Genomic DNA, 18,536 nt, shown 5'->3' on the forward strand with positions numbered 1-18,536 from the left:
TGCACCTAGCCTTAACCCTGCACCTAGCCTTAACCCTGCACCTAGCCTTAACCCTGCACCTAGCCTCAACCCTGTACCTAGCCTCAACCCTGCACCTAGCCTCAACCCTGCACCTAGCCTCAACCCTGTACCTAGCCTCAACCCTGCACCTAGCCTTAACCCTGCACCTAGCCTCAACCCTGTACCTAGCCTCAACCCTGCACCTAGCCTTAACCCTGCACCTAGCTTCAACCCTGTACCTAGCCTCAACCCTGCACCTAGCCTCAACCCTGCACCTAGCCTCAACCCTGCACCTAGCCTTAACCCTGCACCTAGCCTTAACCCTGCACCTAGCCTCAACCCTGCACCTAGCCTCAACCCTGCACCTAGCCTCAACCCTGCACCTAGCCTCAACCCTGCACCTAGCCTCAACCCTGCACCTAGCCTCAACCCTGCACCTAGCCTCAACCCTGCACCTAGCCTCAACCCTGCACCTAGCCTCAACCCTGTAGTGATGTTGTATCATGTCTGTGTTGTGGAGGTTGTAGTGATGTTGTATCATGTCTGTGTTGTGGAGGTTGTAGTGATGTTGTATCATGTCTGTGTTGTGGAGGTTGTAGTGATGCTGTATCATGTCTGTGTTGTAGTGATGTTGTATCATGTCTGTGTTGTGGAGGTTGTAGTGATGTTGTATCATGTCTGTGTTGTTTAGGTTGTAGTGATGTTGTATCATGTCTGTGTTGTTTAGGTTGTAGTGATGTTGTATCATGTCTGTGTTGTTTAGGTTGTAGTGATGTTGTATCATATCTGTGTTGTTTAGGTTGGGGGTGTTGTTCACTCCTCTGCTTCCTGCTGTACAGATCATCAAACTACTGCTTCTCTTCTACATGAAGCAGGTAGGTTCTCCTCTGTTATTATCACTGTGCCATGATCATACTGGTCACTTCTCTTCTACATGAAGCAGGTAGGTTCTCCTCTGTTATTATCAATGTGCCATGATCATACTGGTCACTTCTCTTCTACATGAAGCAGGTAGGTTCTCCTCTGTTATTATCAATGTGCCATGATCATACTGGTCACTTCTCTTCTACATGAAGCAGGTAGGTTCTCCTCTGTTATTATCAATGTGCCATGATCATACTGGTCACTTCTCTTCTACATGAAGCAGGTAGGTTCTCCTCTGTTCTGATCACTGTGCCATGATCATACTGGTCACTTCTCTTCTACATGAAGCAGGTAGGTTCTCCTCTGTTCTGATCACTGTGCCATGATCATACTGGTCACTTCTCTTCTACATGAAGCAGGTAGGTTCTCCTCTGTTCTGATCACTGTGCCATGATCATACTGGTCACTTCTCTTCTACATGAAGCAGGTAGGTTCTCCTCTGTTATTATCAATGTGCCATGATCATACTGGTCACTTCTCTTCTACATGAAGCAGGTAGGTTCTCCTCTGTTATTATCACTGTGCCATGATCATACTGGTCACTTCTCTTCTACATGAAGCAGGTAGGTTCTCCTCTGTTCTGATCACTGTGCCATGATCATACTGGTCACTTCTCTTCTACATGAAGCAGGTAGGTTCTCCTCTGTTCTGATCACTGTGCCATGATCATACTGGTCACTTCTCTTCTACATGAAGCAGGTAGGTTCTCCTCTGTTCTGATCACTGTGCCATGATCATACTGGTCACTTCTCTTCTACATGAAGCAGGTAGGTTCTCCTCTGTTCTGATCACTGTGCCATGATCATACTGGTCACTTCTCTTCTACATGAAGCAGGTAGGTTCTCCTCTGTTCTGATCACTGTGCCATGATCATACTGGTCACTTCTCTTCTACATGAAGCAGGTAGGTTCTCCTCTGTTATTATCAATGTGCCATGATCATACTGGTCACTTCTCTTCTACATGAAGCAGGTAGGTTCTCCTCTGTTATTATCAATGTGCCATGATCATACTGGTCACTTCTCTTCTACATGAAGCAGGTAGGTTCTCCTCTGTTATTATCAATGTGCCATGATCATACTGGTCACTTCTCTTCTACATGAAGCAGGTAGGTTCTCCTCTGTTATTATCACTGTGCCATGATCATACTGGTCACTTCTCTTCTACATGAAGCAGGTAGGTTCTCCTCTGTTATTATCAATGTGCCATGATCATACTGGTAACTTCTCTTCTACATGAAGCAGGTAGGTTCTCCTCTGTTATTATCAATGTGCCATGATCATACTGGTAACTTCTCTTCTACATGAAGCAGGTAGGTTCTCCTCTGTTATTATCAATGTGCCATGATCATACTGGTCACTTCTCTTCTACATGAAGCAGGTAGGTTCTCCTCTGTTATTATCAATGTGCCATGATCATACTGGTCACTTCTCTTCTACATGAAGCAGGTAGGTTCTCCTCTGTTATTATCAATGTGCCATGATCATACTGGTCACTTCTCTTCTACATGAAGCAGGTAGGTTCTCCTCTGTTATTATCACTGTGCCATGATCATACTGGTCACTTCTCTTCTACATGAAGCAGGTAGGTTCTCCTCTGTTCTGATCACTGTGCCATGATCATACTGGTCACTTCTCTTCTACATGAAGCAGGTAGGTTCTCCTCTGTTCTGATCACTGTGCCATGATCATACTGGTCACTTCTCTTCTACATGAAGCAGGTAGGTTCTCCTCTGTTATTATCACTGTGCCATGATCATACTGGTAACTTCTCTTCTACATGAAGCAGGTAGGTTCTCCTCTGTTCTCATCACTGTGCCATGATCATACTGGTCACTTCTCTTCTACATGAAGCAGGTAGGTTCTCCTCTGTTATTATCAATGTGCCATGATCATACTGGTCACTTCTCTTCTACATGAAGCAGGTAGGTTCTCCTGTGTTCTGATCACTGTGCCATGATCATACTGGTCACTTCTCTTCTACATGAAGCAGGTAGGTTCTCCGGTGTTCTGATCACTGTGCCATGATCATACTGGTCACTTCTCTTCTACATGAAGCAGGTAGGTTCTCCTGTGTTCTGATCACTGTGCCATGATCATACTGGTAACTGGACTATGTAGACTATTTACTATCCAACTTCAACTGAATGTCAAATGACCTTTAACCTTGTCTTGACTCACAAACTGTTCTCTGACCATATCCTGACAGTACTCTCTCTGTGTGTGTGTGTCTCCCCCCCACCAGACTAGTGTGATGATGAACTGCCAGTCCCCTAGGAAGCCCTATAGGGCCAGTCAGATGAGCACCATCTTCATCACTCTTCTCTGCTGCCCTTCCTTCCTGGGGGCTGCTGTTTGTGTCAGCTACACCATGTGGAGGTAAGGAGAGATGGACAGATGTCAGTAACACACACACTGAAGATGTTGAACACACACACACCTGCAATATACATTATCCACATAGATAACGTAGTATATCAATCTCTCTCCCTCCAGTATCTGTCCACTATGTTCTAGTCAATATACATTATCCACATAGATAACGTAGTATATCAATCTCTCTCCCTCCAGTATCTGTCCACTAAGTTCCAGTCAATATACATTATCCACATAGATAACGTAGTATATCAATCTCTCTCCCTCCAGTATCCGTCCGTCTGAGTCATGTGGTCCGTTCCCGCAGCCTGTCCACTATGTTCCAGTCAGGAAGCTGAAGGAGCTGGGTAAAGGAGCTGGTCTGTCTAACCTGGCCTGGTTGGCCTGGGCTCACAGCTACATAGTGGAGAACCCTCTGTTTCTGTTCCTCGCTGCTGGGATCTTCCTGTGAGTTGTGTGTTTTCACACAGACACAGACCGACAGACAGACCGACAGACAGACCGACAGACAGACAGACAGACAGACCGGTGTAAAGACACACATAAGTGAGTCCCTTCTAACAGTGACTGACTAACTGTGTGACTTAACCCTTCATAACAGTGTGACTTAACCCTTCATAACAGTGTGACTTAACCCTTCACAGTGTGACTAACATAACAGTGGAGAACCCTTCTCTGTTAGGATGATAACCCTTGAGGGATTTGACACAAACAGTGTGTTCCTTCAGGTTGCTTTGATCATTTCTGTCAGTATCTCTGTAAAAGAGAAGGTTGTGTGTTTTCATACTGTCTCCCTGTGTCTCTCAGGATAGTGATTTAACCCTTCAACACCCAGGTGGTGGATGGACAACCCTTCAGTGTGACTTAACCCTTATAACAGTGTGACTTAACCCTTCATAAGGAGATTAACAGTGTGACTTAACCCTTCATAAATAACCCTTCAAAGTGTGACTTAACCCTTCATAACAGTGTGACTTAACCCTTCATAACAGTGTGACTTAACCCTTCATAAGTGTGACTTAACCCTTCATAACAGTGTGACTTAACCCTTCATAACAGTGTGACTTAACCCTTCATAACAGTGTGACTTAACCCTTCATAACAGTGTGACTTAACCCTTCATAACAGTGTGACTTAACCCTTCAACCTTAACCCTTCATAAACAACAGTGTGACTTAACCCTTCATAACAGTGTGACTTAACCCTTCATAACAGTGTGACTTAACCCTTCATAACAGTGTGACTTAACCCTTCAACCCTTCATAACAGTGTGACTTAACCCTTCATAACAGTGTGACTTAACCCTTCATAACAGTGTGACTTAACCCTTCATAACAGTGTGACTTAACCCTTCATAACAGTGTGACTTAACCCTTCATAACAGTGTGACTTAACCCTTCATAACAGTGTGACTTAACCCTTCATAACAGTGTGACTTAACCCTTCATAACAGTGTGACTTAACCCTTCATAACAGTGTGACTTAACCCTTCATAACAGTGTGACTTAACCCTTCATAACAGTGTGACTTAACCCTTCATAACAGTGTGACTTAACCCTTCATAAGTGTGACTTAACCCTTCATAACAGTGTGACTTAACCCTTCATAACAGTGTGACTTAACCCTTCATAACAGTGTGACTTAACCCTTCATAACAGTGTGACTTAACCCTTCATAACAGTGTGACTTAACCCTTCATAACAGTGTGACTTAACCCTTCATAACAGTGTGACTTAACCCTTCATAACAGTGTGACTTAACCCTTCATAAGTGTGACTTAACCCTTCATAACAGTGTGACTTAACCCTTCATAACAGTGTGACTCAACCCTTCATAACAGTGTGACTTAACCCTTCATAACAGTGTGACTTAACCCTTCATAACAGTGTGACTTAACCCTTCATAACAGTGTTATCCAGATAGAAAACGTTCACGTCCTTTTATTACAGAACTGTCATAATAACACTGTAGTAAATATGAACCTGTAGAAAACATCTGAAACCCTTCCTCTGCAAAGAGGATCTTAAATAATCCCTTTTCCCACCTGACCACGTCTGGCTTCGCTGATAACTACTTTATTGAGACAAAATGTACTTACTATGACTGTGACGTGGTTGTCTCACCTAGCTATCATAGGATGAATGCACTAACTGTAAATCTCTCTGGATCAGAGTGTCTGCTAAATGACTCACTAACTGTAAGTCTCTGGATCAGTGTCTGCTAAATGACTCACTAACTGTAAGTCTCTGGATCAGTGTCTGCTAAATGACTCACTAACTGTAAGTCTCTGGATCAGAGTGTCTGCTAAATGACTCACTAACTGTAAGTCTCTGGATCAGAGTGTCTGCTAAATGACTCACTAACTGTAAGTCTCTCTGGATCAGAGTGTCTGCTAAATGACTCACTAACTGTAAGTCTCTGGATCAGAGTGTCTGCTAAATGACTCACTAACTGTAAGTCTCTGGATCTGGATCAGAGTGTCTGCTAAATGACTCACTAACTGTAAGTCTCTGGATCAGAGTGTCTGCTAAATGACTCACTAACTGTAAGTCTCTGGATCAGAGTGTCTGCTAAATGACTCACTAACTGTAAGTCTCTGGATCAGAGTGTCTCTCTGGATCAGAGTGTCTGCTAAATGACTCACTAACTGTAAGTCTCTGGATCAGAGTGTCTGCTAAATGACTCACTAACTGTAAGTCTCTCTGGATCAGAGTGTCTGCTAAATGACTCACTAACTGTAAGTCTCTGGATCAGAGTGTCTGCTAAATGACTCACTAACTGTAAGTCTCTCTGGATCAGAGTGTCTGCTAAATGACTCACTAACTGTAAGTCTCTGGATCAGAGTGTCTGCTAAATGACTCACTAACTGTAAGTCTCTGGATCAGAGTGTCTGCTAAATGACTAAATGACTCACTAACTGTAAGTCTCTGGATCAGAGTGTCTGCTAAATGACTCACTAACTGTAAGTCTCTGGATCAGAGTGTCTGTTTAAATGACTCACTAACACTGTGACTCACTTAAGATGATAGAGTGTCTAACACTGTAAATGTCACTAACTGTAAGTCTCTGGATCAGAGTGTCTGTGTATAAATGACTCACTAACTGATAATGGAGTGTTCTAACACTGTAAGTCTCTCTGGATCAGAATGTGTCACTGTGTATAATGTGATAATGCTAAATGACTCACTAACTGTAAGTCTCTGGATCAGAGTGTCTGCAAATGACTCACTAACTGTATAATGTGATAATGGAGTCTAACACTGTGTATAAGAGTGTAATGACTTCTAACTGATAAGGTGATAATGGAGTGTTCTAACACTGTAAAGGTGATAATGGAGTGTTCTCACTGTGTATAATCTCTAACACTGGATCAGTTAGTGTCTGCTAAATGACTCACTGTGTATAAGGTGATAATGGAGTCTAACACTGTGTATAAGTGATAATGGAGTGTTATAACACTGTCTACTGATAATGGTGTGTTCTACTGTGTATAACTGTAATGGAGTCAGTGTATAAGTGTCTAACACTGTGTATAATGTGATAATGGACTAACACTGTGTCTAACAATGTGTATAAGGTGATAATGGTGTGTTCTAACAATGTGTAATGTGATAATGGAGTGTTCTAACACTGTGTATAACACTGTGTATAATGTGATAATGTAGTGTTCTAACACTGTGTATAACACTGTGTATAATGTGATAATGTAGTGTTCTAACACTGTGTTTAATGTGATAATGGAGTGTTCTAACACTGTGTATAAGGTGATCATGGAGTGTTCTAACACTGTGTTTAATGTGATAATGGAGTGTTCTAACACTGTGTATAAGGTGATAATGGAGTGTTCTAACACTGTGCATAAGGTGATAATGGTGTGTTCTAACAATGTGTATAATGTGATAATGGAGTGTTCTAACACTAAACACTGTATAATGTGATAATGTGTATAATGTGATGTTCTAACACTGTGTATAAGGTGATAATGGAGTGTTCTAACACTGTATAACACTGTGTATAATGTGATAATGGAGTGTTCTAACACTGTGTATAACACTGTGTATAATGTGATAATGGAGTGTTCTAACACTGTGTATAAGGTGATAATGGAGTGTTCTAACACTGTGTATAAGGTGATAATGGAGTGTTCTAACACTGTGTATAAGGTGATAATGGAGTGTTCTAACACTGTGTATAAGGTGATAATGGAGTGTTCTAACACTGTGTATAAGGTGATAATGGAGTGTTCTAACACTGTGTATAAGGTGATAATGGAGTGTTCTAACACTGTGTATAAGGTGATAATGGAGTGTTCTAACACTGTGTATAAGGTGATAATGGAGTGTTCTAACACTGTGTATAAGGTGATAATGGAGTGTTCTAACACTGTGTATAAGGTGATAATGACCAGCTACATGGTTGTTCCCTGGTGACCTGTGTCATTGTGTCTCTAGGAGGGGGAGGATAAGAAGTTCCTGATCACTCGTCTCCAGGCCATCCACCAGCAGAAACGACCCTCTCCCCTCGCAGACTCACCAGTCAGGCCAGTCAGGTGTGTGTATGAGAGAGAGAGTCTGTACCTGAAGGAGGAGAGAGTGTGTGCATGGCTGCATGCATTCCTTTGTTCCCAATTTGTCCTGGCTCACATTTCTGACCATTTTCTTCTGTCCTCTTCCCAGGATTCCAACTGTTAGCATTCCAACTACTGAAAGGGCATTCTCTCCCTTCTCATTGGAGGGAATATATGCCATTTATCTCAGAATATGTCCTGAATGGACCAACCTGGATGTAGCTCTCCTCTGCTGCCTCTGGGAAGAGTTGTTAAGGGATTCTTCAACTGGAAAACTATTCTCATAGGATGTCCTCTTTCCCAGGAAGCTGAGTTGGGACTGGGACTATAAAGGAATTTACTTCTTTACAATAACAAATCCCACAAACGCCAAAACGTGAATCTGATAGGATCCACACTCTTTCCCAGGAAGCTGGTCCTTATAAGGATTGGGAATAGGATTGGGAATGGGACAAAGCAGGCTTTCCCTCTTCCAATAACAGACTACACCTCATAGGGAAAGACCACTGTCTTTATAGGATCTTACTATGGCCAGGCCATAGGCTCCACCTTACTGTAACTAGGCTACATAGGAAAAGACCACTGTCTTTATAGGATCTTATTATGGCCAGGCCATAGGCTCCACCTTACTGTAACTAGGCTACATAGGAAAAGACCACTGTCTTTATAGGATCTTACTATGGCCAGGCCATAGGCTCCACCTTACTGTAACTAGGCTACATAGGAAAAGACCACTGTCTTTATAGGATCTTACTATGGCCAGGCCATAGGCTCCACCTTACTGTAACTAGGCTACATAGGAAAAGACCACTGTCTTTATAGGATCTTACTATGGCCAGGCCATAGGCTCCACCTTACTGTAACTAGGCTACATAGGAAAATACCACTGTCTTTATAGGATCTTACTATGGCCAGGCCATAGGCTCCACCTTACTGTAACTAGGCTACATAGGAAAAGACCACTGTCTTTATAGGATCTTACTATGGCCAGGCCATAGGCTCCACCTTACTGTAACTAGGCTACATAGGAAAAGACCACTGTCTTTATAGGATCTTACTATGGCCAGGCCATAGGCTCCACCTTACTGTAACTAGGCTACATAGGAAAAGACCACTGTCTTTATAGGATCTTACTATGGCCAGGCCATAGGCTCCACCTTACTGTAACTAGGCTACATAGGAAAAGACCACTGTCTTTATAGGATCTTACTATGGCCAGGCCATAGGCTCCACCTTACTGTAACTAGGCTACATAGGAAAAGACCACTGTCTTTATAGGATCTTACTATGGCCAGGCCATAGGCTCCACCTTACTGTAACTAGGCTACATAGGAAAAGACCACTGTCTTTATAGGATCTTACTATGGCCAGGCCATAGGCTCCACCTTACTGTAACTAGGCTACATAGGAAAAGACCACTGTCTTTATAGGATCTTATTATGGCCAGGCCATAGGCTCCACCTTACTGTAACTAGGCTACATAGGAAAAGACCACTGTCTTTATAGGATCTTACTATGGCCAGGCCATAGGCTCCACCTTACTGTTTATTCTTCATGTAAATGAAAGGATATGCCACTGTCACAAAACAATGGTTTATCGACACTCAATACTTTCAGCCAAGGATCTTTGTCCTTTTTTCAACTTGGATTGGAAGGCCTGGTCATGAGAGAGGATGTAGGGGTGAAGAGGTGAGGAAAGGAGACTGGGATACGGTGTGCTTGTAGGGACACAGAACGGAATGCGCTTTTTAGAAACAATCTCTTTTTCCCTCACAACTCTGAATAGGGAACATAACAAATGCCAACAAGCTGCCAACGTTGCACAAAGGATTAAACCAGTGGCATTGTTAAGCAGGGTGACTTCTGTGAAATATAGGATTGGTATTTTTTTTTATTGTAAATAGTTGTATTTTTTTTTATTTTTTACTTTAGATGTTTTTATTGTATAAACAGGTATTTTGTCAAACAGTCCTTTCATACCAACTGTGAACAAATAGGTTATTTCTTTCCGTTTCTGATATAAAATGATATGTTTTTATGTTAATTGGTGGTCAACACACTGCTTCTGAAATGGCACTCTTCCCTACATAGTGCACAACTTTATAGGGCGCTGGTCGTACGTAGTGCACTATGTAGGGAATAGGGTACCTTTTTGGATGCATCCTCTGTTTACTGACTCTGTAGGAAGAATCCACTTCTTAGTATCGGGCAATCTGATTGGTTCGTTCAAACAGGAAATGGTCTTAGAAGATCAACCACTGGAACAGTACGTTATTTGAATGTCTCTTATTGTTTTTAAGTTGTTTTGTTTGTATACTTTATACGAAATTAAATGTTTTAACATATTTGTGTGTGTATTTGCTTGTCTGATGTTTACCTACTGGTTGTGCTGCACTTGTACTTTTCAGTGGAGAAATCTAATATAAATCATTGAAACATACATCTTTCTATTATTCAACACAATTATAATGTACTACAGACATGCAATCAGCACCATAAAAAGAGCTAAATATATCGACAATTTCCAGAGAATCACTTTCCTGTCGTAATAGCACTCATACATGATCCACCTAATAAATATGAAGTAGAATAGCGCTCATACATGATACATCTAATCCAATAAATATCAACTCCAAAGTAGCTTGAGTTTAGGGTTGCAAAATTCCCAGGTTTTCCAGAAATCCTGGTTGGATGATTCCCAGATTCTCTGTTTATTCCCTCCTGATTCCAGGAAACTTCCAACTGGGATTTCAGGAACATTTTGTGAAAGTTACCGAAAATGTGCAACCCTTCATTGAGTTCAAACAGTTAATCACATAACCTTTTAGAGATACTAAAGTATAACCTTTTAGAGATACTAAAGTATACCCTTTTAGAGATACTAAAGTATAACCTTTTAGAGATACTAAAGTATAACCTTTTAGAGATACTAAAGTATATCCCATTATTATCCAGTTAAAGTATAACCTTTTAGAGATACTAAAGTATAACCTTTTAGAGATACTAAAGTATACCCTTTTAGAGATACTAAAGTATAACCTTTTAGAGATACTAAAGTATAACCTTTTAGAGATACTAAAGTATATCCCATTATTATCCAGTTAATCACATAACCTTTTAGAGATACTAAAGTATAACCTTTTAGAGATACTAAAGTATAACCTTTTAGAGATACTAAAGTATATCCCATTATTATCCAGTTAATCACATAACCTTTTAGAGATACTAAAGTATAGCCCATTATTATCCAGTTAATCACATAACCTTTTAGAGATACTAAAGTATAGCCCATTATTATCCAGTTAATCACATAACCTTTTAGAGATACTAAAGTATAACCTTTTAGAGATACTAAAGTATAGCCCATTATTATCCAGTTAACCACATAACCTTTTAGAGATACTAAAGTATAACCTTTTAGAGATACTAAAGTATAACCTTTTAGAGATACTAAAGTATAACCTTTTAGAGATACTAAAGTATAACCTTTTAGAGATACTAAAGTATAACCTTTGAGAGATACTAAAGTATAACCTTTTAGAGATACTAAAGTATAACCTTTTAGAGATACTAAAGTATAACCTTAGAGATACTAAAGTATAACCTTTTAGATATACTAAAGTATAACCTTTGAGAGATACTAAAGTATAACCTTTTAGAGATACTAAAGTATAACCTTTTAGAGATACTAAAGTATAACCTTTTAGAGATACTAAAGTATAACCTTTGAGAGATACTAAAGTATAACCTTTTAGAGATACTAAAGTATAACCTTTTAGAGATACTAAAGTATAACCCATTATTATCCAGTTAATCACATAACCTTTTAGAGATACTAAAGTATAACCCATTATTATCCAGTTAATCACATAACCTTTTAGAGATACTAAAGTATATCCCATTATTATCCAGTTAATACAAAAGCATATGTGGCTAAAAGCACCATTCAGTATTATTCACCCAGGAGAGTTAAGCAGCAAGAATACTAAATGTATAATTCCAAAACTTTAGAGAGATATCATAAATATAACCTTCCCCACTTAGATCATCCATCCAGATATCCTCCCATTCCCCAGATACTGTATCATCCATCCATAGACATCTCTCCCATTCCCCACATACTAAAGTATCATCCATCCATCCAGACATCTCTCCCATTCCCCACATACTGTATCATCCATTTAGACATCTCTCCCATTCCCCACATACTGTATATCCATCCAGACATTATTCCCCACCTACTTAATCCATCCATAGACATCTTTTCCCCAGATATGTATCATCCATCCATCCAGACATCTTTTCCCCACATACTAACATCCGTATAACCATTGAGACATCTCTCCCATCCCCCACATACTGTATAACCATTTCCAGACATACTCCCATTATAACTGTGTCATCCATCCAGACATCTCTCCCATTCCCCACATACTGTATCATCCAGACATTCCCATTCCCCAGTTAATCATCATAACCTTCCCATTCCCCACATACTGTATCATCCATCCATCCAGACATCTCTCCCATTCCCCAGTTATCATCCATCCATCCAGACATCTTCCCATTCCCCACATACTGTGTCATCCATCCAGACATCTTTTCCCCAGACTGTATCATCCATCCAGACATCTATTCCCCACATACTATCATCCATCCATCTCTCCCATTCCCCAAGCATACTGTGGCTAAAAGCATCCATTCAGACATCTCTCCCATTCCCCAGATACTGGATCATCCATCCAGACATCATCCATCCATCCAGACATCTCTCCCATTCCCCAATACTGTATCATCCATCCAGACATCATCCATCCATCCAGACATCTCTCCCATTCCCCACATACTGTATCATCCATCCATCCAGACATCTCTCCCATTCCCCACATACTGTATCATCCATCCAGACATCTCTCCCATTCCCCACATACTGTATCATCCATCCAGACATCTCTCCCATTCCCCACATACTGTATCATCCATCCATCCAGACATCTCTCCCATTCCCCACCTACTGTATCATCCATCCATCCAGACATCTCTCCCATTCCCCACATACTGTATCATCCATCCAGACATCATCCATTCCATACTGATCATCCATCCATCCAGACATCTCTCCCATTCCCCACTTATTGTATCATCCATCCATCCAGACATCTCTCCCATTCCCCACATACTGTATCATCCATCCAGACATCTCTCCCATTCCCCACATACTGTATCATCCATCCAGACATCATCCATCCATCCAACATCTCTCCCATTCCCCACATACTGTATCATCCATCCAGACATCTCTCCCATTCCCCACATACTGTATCATCCATCCATCCAGACATCTCTCCCATTCCCCACATACTGTATCATCCATCCAGACATCTCTCCCATTCCCCACATACTGTATCATCCATCCAGACATCATCCATCCATCCAGACATCTCTCCCATTCCCCACATACTGTATCATCCATCCAGACATCTCTCCCATTCCCCACATACTGTATCATCCATCCATCATCATCCATCCAGACATCTCTCCCATTCCCCACATACTGTATCATCCATCCAGACATCTCTCCCATTCCCCACATACTGTATCATCCATCCACCCAGACATCTCTCACTCTGCTAGTATCCTATGTTTAGGTGTGGCAGTCTCCATCCCTGTCTGCTGGTGAGTTCATATGTGGCAGTAGGCTATGTGGTCGTTTGAGACAATTCTGATCAATCAATCAGTTCTAGTGAACCCTTGTTACTATGGCTGTGTTTACACAGGCAGCCCAATTCTGGTATTTTGCCCAATTATTGGTAAAAGACCCTGATCTGATTGGCTAGAAGACCAATTAGTGGAAATAGATCAGAATTAGGCTGCCTGTGTAAACGCAGCCTGTGAGGGGCTCGCTATAATCCATTTCCTTCCATATCAGAAGCTTGATTCTGTATCTTCTGTAGCATTGATCAAAATTATAATTGAAGTCTATCAAGTCATTACAGTCTGAGGATTCCACTTCATATACATACACAACTTCTACACCTATTATGAATCTATATATTTTCTAAATCCACAAGTCCGTTGTCTTATTGACTTTAAAACGAACAGATTGCGTCCCAAATGGCACTCTATTCACAATATAGTGCACTAGTTTAGACCAGAGCTCTATTCACAATATAGTGCACTAGTTTAGACCAGAGCTCTATTCACAATATAGTGCACTAGTTTTGACCAGAGCCCTATTCACAATATAGTGCACGAGTTTTGACCAGAGCCCTATTCCCTATATAGTGCACTAGTTTAGACCAGAGCCCTATTCACAATATAGTGCACTAGTTTAGACCAGAGCTCTATTCACTAGTTCTATTCACTAGTTCATTGAACTTAAACTTAGCAGTTCCGTTGTTGTACTAAAAATGATTTATTATTCAGTTGAGTTAAGTCCCATTGCAGACACTATTCAAGCTGCGTTCAGAGTTGAGGTGTTTTGAGTTGCACCAAGTCAAAGTTCTGATTTCAGATCCATTGAGTCCAGTTCAGTTTAGCACAGTAACTTTTTCTGCTCAGTCCTGTTGCTTAGAGTTCAGTCCTGTTGCTTAGAGTTCAGTTCTGTTGCTTAGAGTTCAGTTCTGTTGCTTCAGAATCAGTCCTGTTTTGACCAGAGCCCTATTCCTTATAGTTCAGTCACTGTTTTGACCTTAGAGTTCAGTTCTGTTGCTAAGAGTTCAGTTCTGTTTTGAGTTCAGTTCTGTTGCTATTCAGTTCTGTTGCTTAGAGTTCAGTTGTTGCTTAGAGTTCAGTTCTGTTGCTTAGAGTTCAGTCCTGTTGCTTCAGTTCAGTTCTGTTGCTTAGAGTTCAGTCCTGTTGCTTAGAGTTCAGTTCTGTTGCTTAGAGTTCAGTCCTGTTGCTTAGAGTTCAGTCCTGTTGCTTAGAGTTCAGTTCTGTTGCTTAGAGTTCAGTTCCGTTGCTTAGAGTTCAGTTTGTTGCTTAGAGTTCAGTCACTGTTCTAGAGTTCAGTTCTGTTGCATTGAACTTCAGTCCTGTTGCTTCGAGTTCAGTTCTGTTGCTTAAAATGTTTATTATTCAGTTGAGTTCAGTCCTGTTGCTTAGAGTTCAGTCCTGTTGCTTAGAGTTCAGTTCTGTTTCTATTCTGTTTTGAGTTGCACCAATCAAAGTTCTGATTGCTGTGTCAGATCCATTGTGTGCAGTTCAGTTTCAGCTACCTGTAAGTCTTTCCCTGCTCAGTTCCTGTTGCTTCAGCATCCCCAGCAGTTTCCCTTAGAGTCCATGCCCTGTTGCTGGGCCATCTTCAGTTCAAACCCCATGTGTTTAGGAACTGGATCACGCTCATTTCCTGTCCGGTGATCTGATCCTGTTAGTTGGACAGGTTCAGTTCTGCCAGGGGCAGCTGTCAATCAGTTCAGTTCTGTTGCTTAGAGTTCAGTCCTTGTTGGGGGTGGGGTTCAGTTGTTGCTTAGAGTTCAGTTCTGTTGGAGGATCTTTGGTTCAGTTCTGTTCCCAGCAGTGTAAGGCTCTGGGGAGGAGTTCCTTTGACTTGAGTCCATCCAGTAACTGGTTGCTTAGAGTTCAGTGGGAGTTGCTTAGAGTTCAAGTCACTCATTTTTTTGCAAAGCTCAGTTCTGTTGCTTAGAAATGTTCAGTTCTGTTGCTTAGAGTTCATGTCTAATCTAAGACCCAGTTCAGTTCTGTTGCTTAAGTTCAGTTCTGTTGCTTAATTCAGTAAGACCCAGTTATGAAATTCAGTTCTGACCCAGTTATGATATGTCTGATCTAGACCCAGTTATGGTATGTCTAATCTAAGACCCAGTTATGAAATGTCTAATCTAAGACCCAGTTCAGTCTGTTGCTAAGACCCAGTTATGTATGCTAATCTGAGACCCAGTTATGATATGTCTGTTCTTAGACCCAGTTCTGTTTCTAATCTGTTGACATTATGATTCCGTTCATCTGAGACCCAGTTATGATATGTCCCTGCTGTGACCCAGTTATGATATGTCTAATTTAAGACTACCTGTGATATGTCTAATCCCTGACCCAGTTATGATATGTCAGCATCCCCAGACCCAGTTATGATATGCCCTAATGCTGAGGAATCTATGGCAACTATCAAACCCCATGTGATATTCTAATCTGGATCATATGCTCATTTCCTGTCTAATCTGATCCCAGTTATGATATGTCTAATCTTCTAGGCCAGTTTTGATATGTCAATCTAAGACCCAGTTAATCAGGAGAGGACAACGCCTCGGAGGCGAAGATGATATGTCTAATCTAAAACCCAGTTATGATTGTTGCTAATGGGTTATGATTGTTGGAGGATCTTTGACCCAGTTATGATATGTTAATCGAAAACCCAGAGACCACTAAGACCCAGCAGTGATATGGCTCTAAGGGAGGTTATGGTTCCTAATCTAAGACCATCCAGTAACTATGTCTAATCTAAGAGGAGCGGAATGGATGTTAATCTGGGACCCAGTTATGATATGTCAATGTAAGGCCCAGTTTTGATAAAGCTCTAATTAAGATTATGATATGTCTAATCTAAGAGGAAGTTATGAAATGTCTAATCTAAGACCCAGTTATGATATGTCTAATCTAAGACCCAGTTATGATGTCTAATCTAAGACCCAGTTATGATATGTCTAATCTAAGACCCAGTTATGATATGTCTAATCTGAGACCCAGTTATGATATGTCTAATCTGAGACCCAGTTATGATATGTCTAATCTGAGACCCAGTTATGATATGTCTAATCTGAGACCCAGTTATGATATGTCTAATCTAAGACCCAGTTATGATATGTCTAATCTAAGACCCAGTTATGATATGTCTAATCTGAGACCCAGTTATGATATGTCTAATCTAAGACCCAGTTATGATATGTCTAATCTGAGACCCAGTTATGATATGTCTAATCTAAGACCCAGTTATGATATGTCTAATCTAAGACCCAGTTATGATATTTCTAATCTGAGACCCAGTTATGATATGTCTAATCTGAGACCCAGTTATGATATGTCTAATCTGAGACCCAGTTATGATATGTCTAATCTGAGACCCAGTTATGATGTCTAATCGAAAACTCAGTTATGATATGTCTAATCTAAGACCCAGTTATGATATGTCTAATCTAAAACCCAGTTATGATGTCTAATCTAAGACCCAGTTATGATATGTCTAATCTAAGACCCAGTTATGATATGTCTAATCTAAGACCCAGTTATGATATGTCTAATCTAAGACCCAGTTATGATATGTCTAATCTAAGACCCAGTTATGATATGTCTAATCTAAGACCCAGTTATGATATGTCTAATCTAAGACCCAGTTATGATATGTCTAATCTAAGACCCAGTTATGATATGTCTAATCTAAGACCCAGTTATGATATGTCTAATCTAAGACCCAGTTATGATATGTCTAATCTGAAGACCCAGTTATGATATGTCTAATCTAAGACCCAGTTATGATATGTCTAATCTAAGACCCAGTTATGATATGTCTAATCTGAGACCCAGTTATGATATGTCTAATCTAAGACCCAGTTATGATATGTCTAATCTAAGACCCAGTTATGATATGTCTAATCTAAGACCCAGTTATGATATGTCTAATCTAAGAGGAAGTTATGATATGTCTAATCTAAGACCCAGTTATGATATGTCTAATCTAAGACCCAGTTATGATATGTCTAATCTAAGACCCAGTTATGATATGTCTAATCTAAGACCCAGTTATGATATGTCTAATCTAAGACCCAGTTATGATATGTCTAATCTAAGACCCAGTTATGATATGTCTAATCTAAGACCCAGTTATGATATGTCTAATCTAAGAGGAAGTTATGGTATGTCTAATCTAAGACCCAGTTATGATATGTCTAATCTAAGACCCAGTTATGATATGTCTAATCTAAGACCCAGTTATGATATGTCTAATCTAAGACCCAGTTATGATATGTCTAATCTGAGACCCAGTTATGATATGTCTAATCTAAGAGGAAGTTATGGTATGTCTAATCTAAGACCCAGTTATGATATGTCTAATCTAAGACCCAGTTATGATATGTCTAATCTAAGAGGACGTTATGGTATGTCTAATCTGAGACTCAGTTATGATATGTCTAATCTGAGACCCAGTTATTATATGTCTAATCTGAGACCCAGTTATGATATGTCTAATCTGAGACCCAGTTATTATATGTCTAATCTGAGACCCAGTTATGATATGTCTAATCTGAGATCCAGTTATGATATGTCTAATCTAAGACCCAGTTATGATATGTCTAATCTAAGACCCAGTTATGATATGTCTAATCTAAGACCCAGTTATGATATGTCTAATCTGAGACCCAGTTATGATATGTCTAATCTAAGACCCAGTTATGATATGTCTAATCTGAGACCCAGTTATGATATGTCTAATCTAAGAGGAAGTTATGGTATGTCTAATCTAAGGAGAAATGATGATCAGTGACTGTTCACTCACTTCCTGGTGATGACCTCATGGGATAGGCAGGCTGGAGCAAACAGGGCCCTGGCAGTCAGAACAGACAGATCCATCAACGTGATCAGAGGAGAGTTAACATTCCACATAACATAAAACATTAACACTCTTTAAAGAATAAAACAGGAAGTTATGGTATGTGTGTGTGT

General features: G+C 40.4%; 2 long non-coding RNA genes and 1 pseudogene across 59 annotated transcripts; 2 read left to right on the forward strand and 1 right to left on the reverse strand.

Annotated features, from left to right (window-relative positions):
* LOC127932447 (transmembrane channel-like protein 6) overlaps window positions 1-1,827 on the forward strand; it is a 50,176-nt pseudogene extending 48,349 nt beyond the window's left edge.
* Window positions 1,828-6,875: 5,048 nt separating this feature from the next.
* On the forward strand, window positions 6,876-8,438 carry LOC127932449 (uncharacterized). 9 transcript variants are annotated; one of them, XR_008145368.1, is made up of 4 exons: window positions 6,881-7,128; window positions 7,162-7,194; window positions 7,396-7,847; window positions 7,975-8,438. It is a non-coding gene; the product is annotated as an uncharacterized LOC127932449 (long non-coding RNA). The 9 variants fall into 9 exon arrangements; XR_008145367.1 differs by having other exon boundaries at window positions 6,881-7,062; window positions 7,129-7,194; XR_008145370.1 differs by having other exon boundaries at window positions 6,881-7,062.
* A 175-nt stretch (window positions 8,439-8,613) lies between these two features.
* Window positions 8,614-11,781, reverse strand: LOC127932448 (uncharacterized). 50 transcript variants are annotated; one of them, XR_008145337.1, is made up of 7 exons: window positions 11,713-11,777; window positions 11,352-11,399; window positions 11,205-11,255; window positions 10,905-11,129; window positions 9,327-10,710; window positions 8,795-9,250; window positions 8,614-8,718 (listed from the first exon to the last, which is right to left on the reverse strand). It is a non-coding gene; the product is annotated as an uncharacterized LOC127932448 (long non-coding RNA). The 50 variants fall into 50 exon arrangements; XR_008145339.1 differs by lacking the exon at window positions 11,352-11,399 and adding an exon at window positions 11,566-11,613; XR_008145355.1 differs by having other exon boundaries at window positions 10,905-11,078; window positions 11,689-11,769.
* Window positions 11,782-18,536: the final 6,755 nt, after the last annotated feature.

This window comes from Oncorhynchus keta, chromosome 10 (assembly GCF_023373465.1).
Source record: "Oncorhynchus keta strain PuntledgeMale-10-30-2019 chromosome 10, Oket_V2, whole genome shotgun sequence".
In the NCBI taxonomy this organism is placed as follows: domain Eukaryota; kingdom Metazoa; phylum Chordata; class Actinopteri; order Salmoniformes; family Salmonidae; genus Oncorhynchus; species Oncorhynchus keta.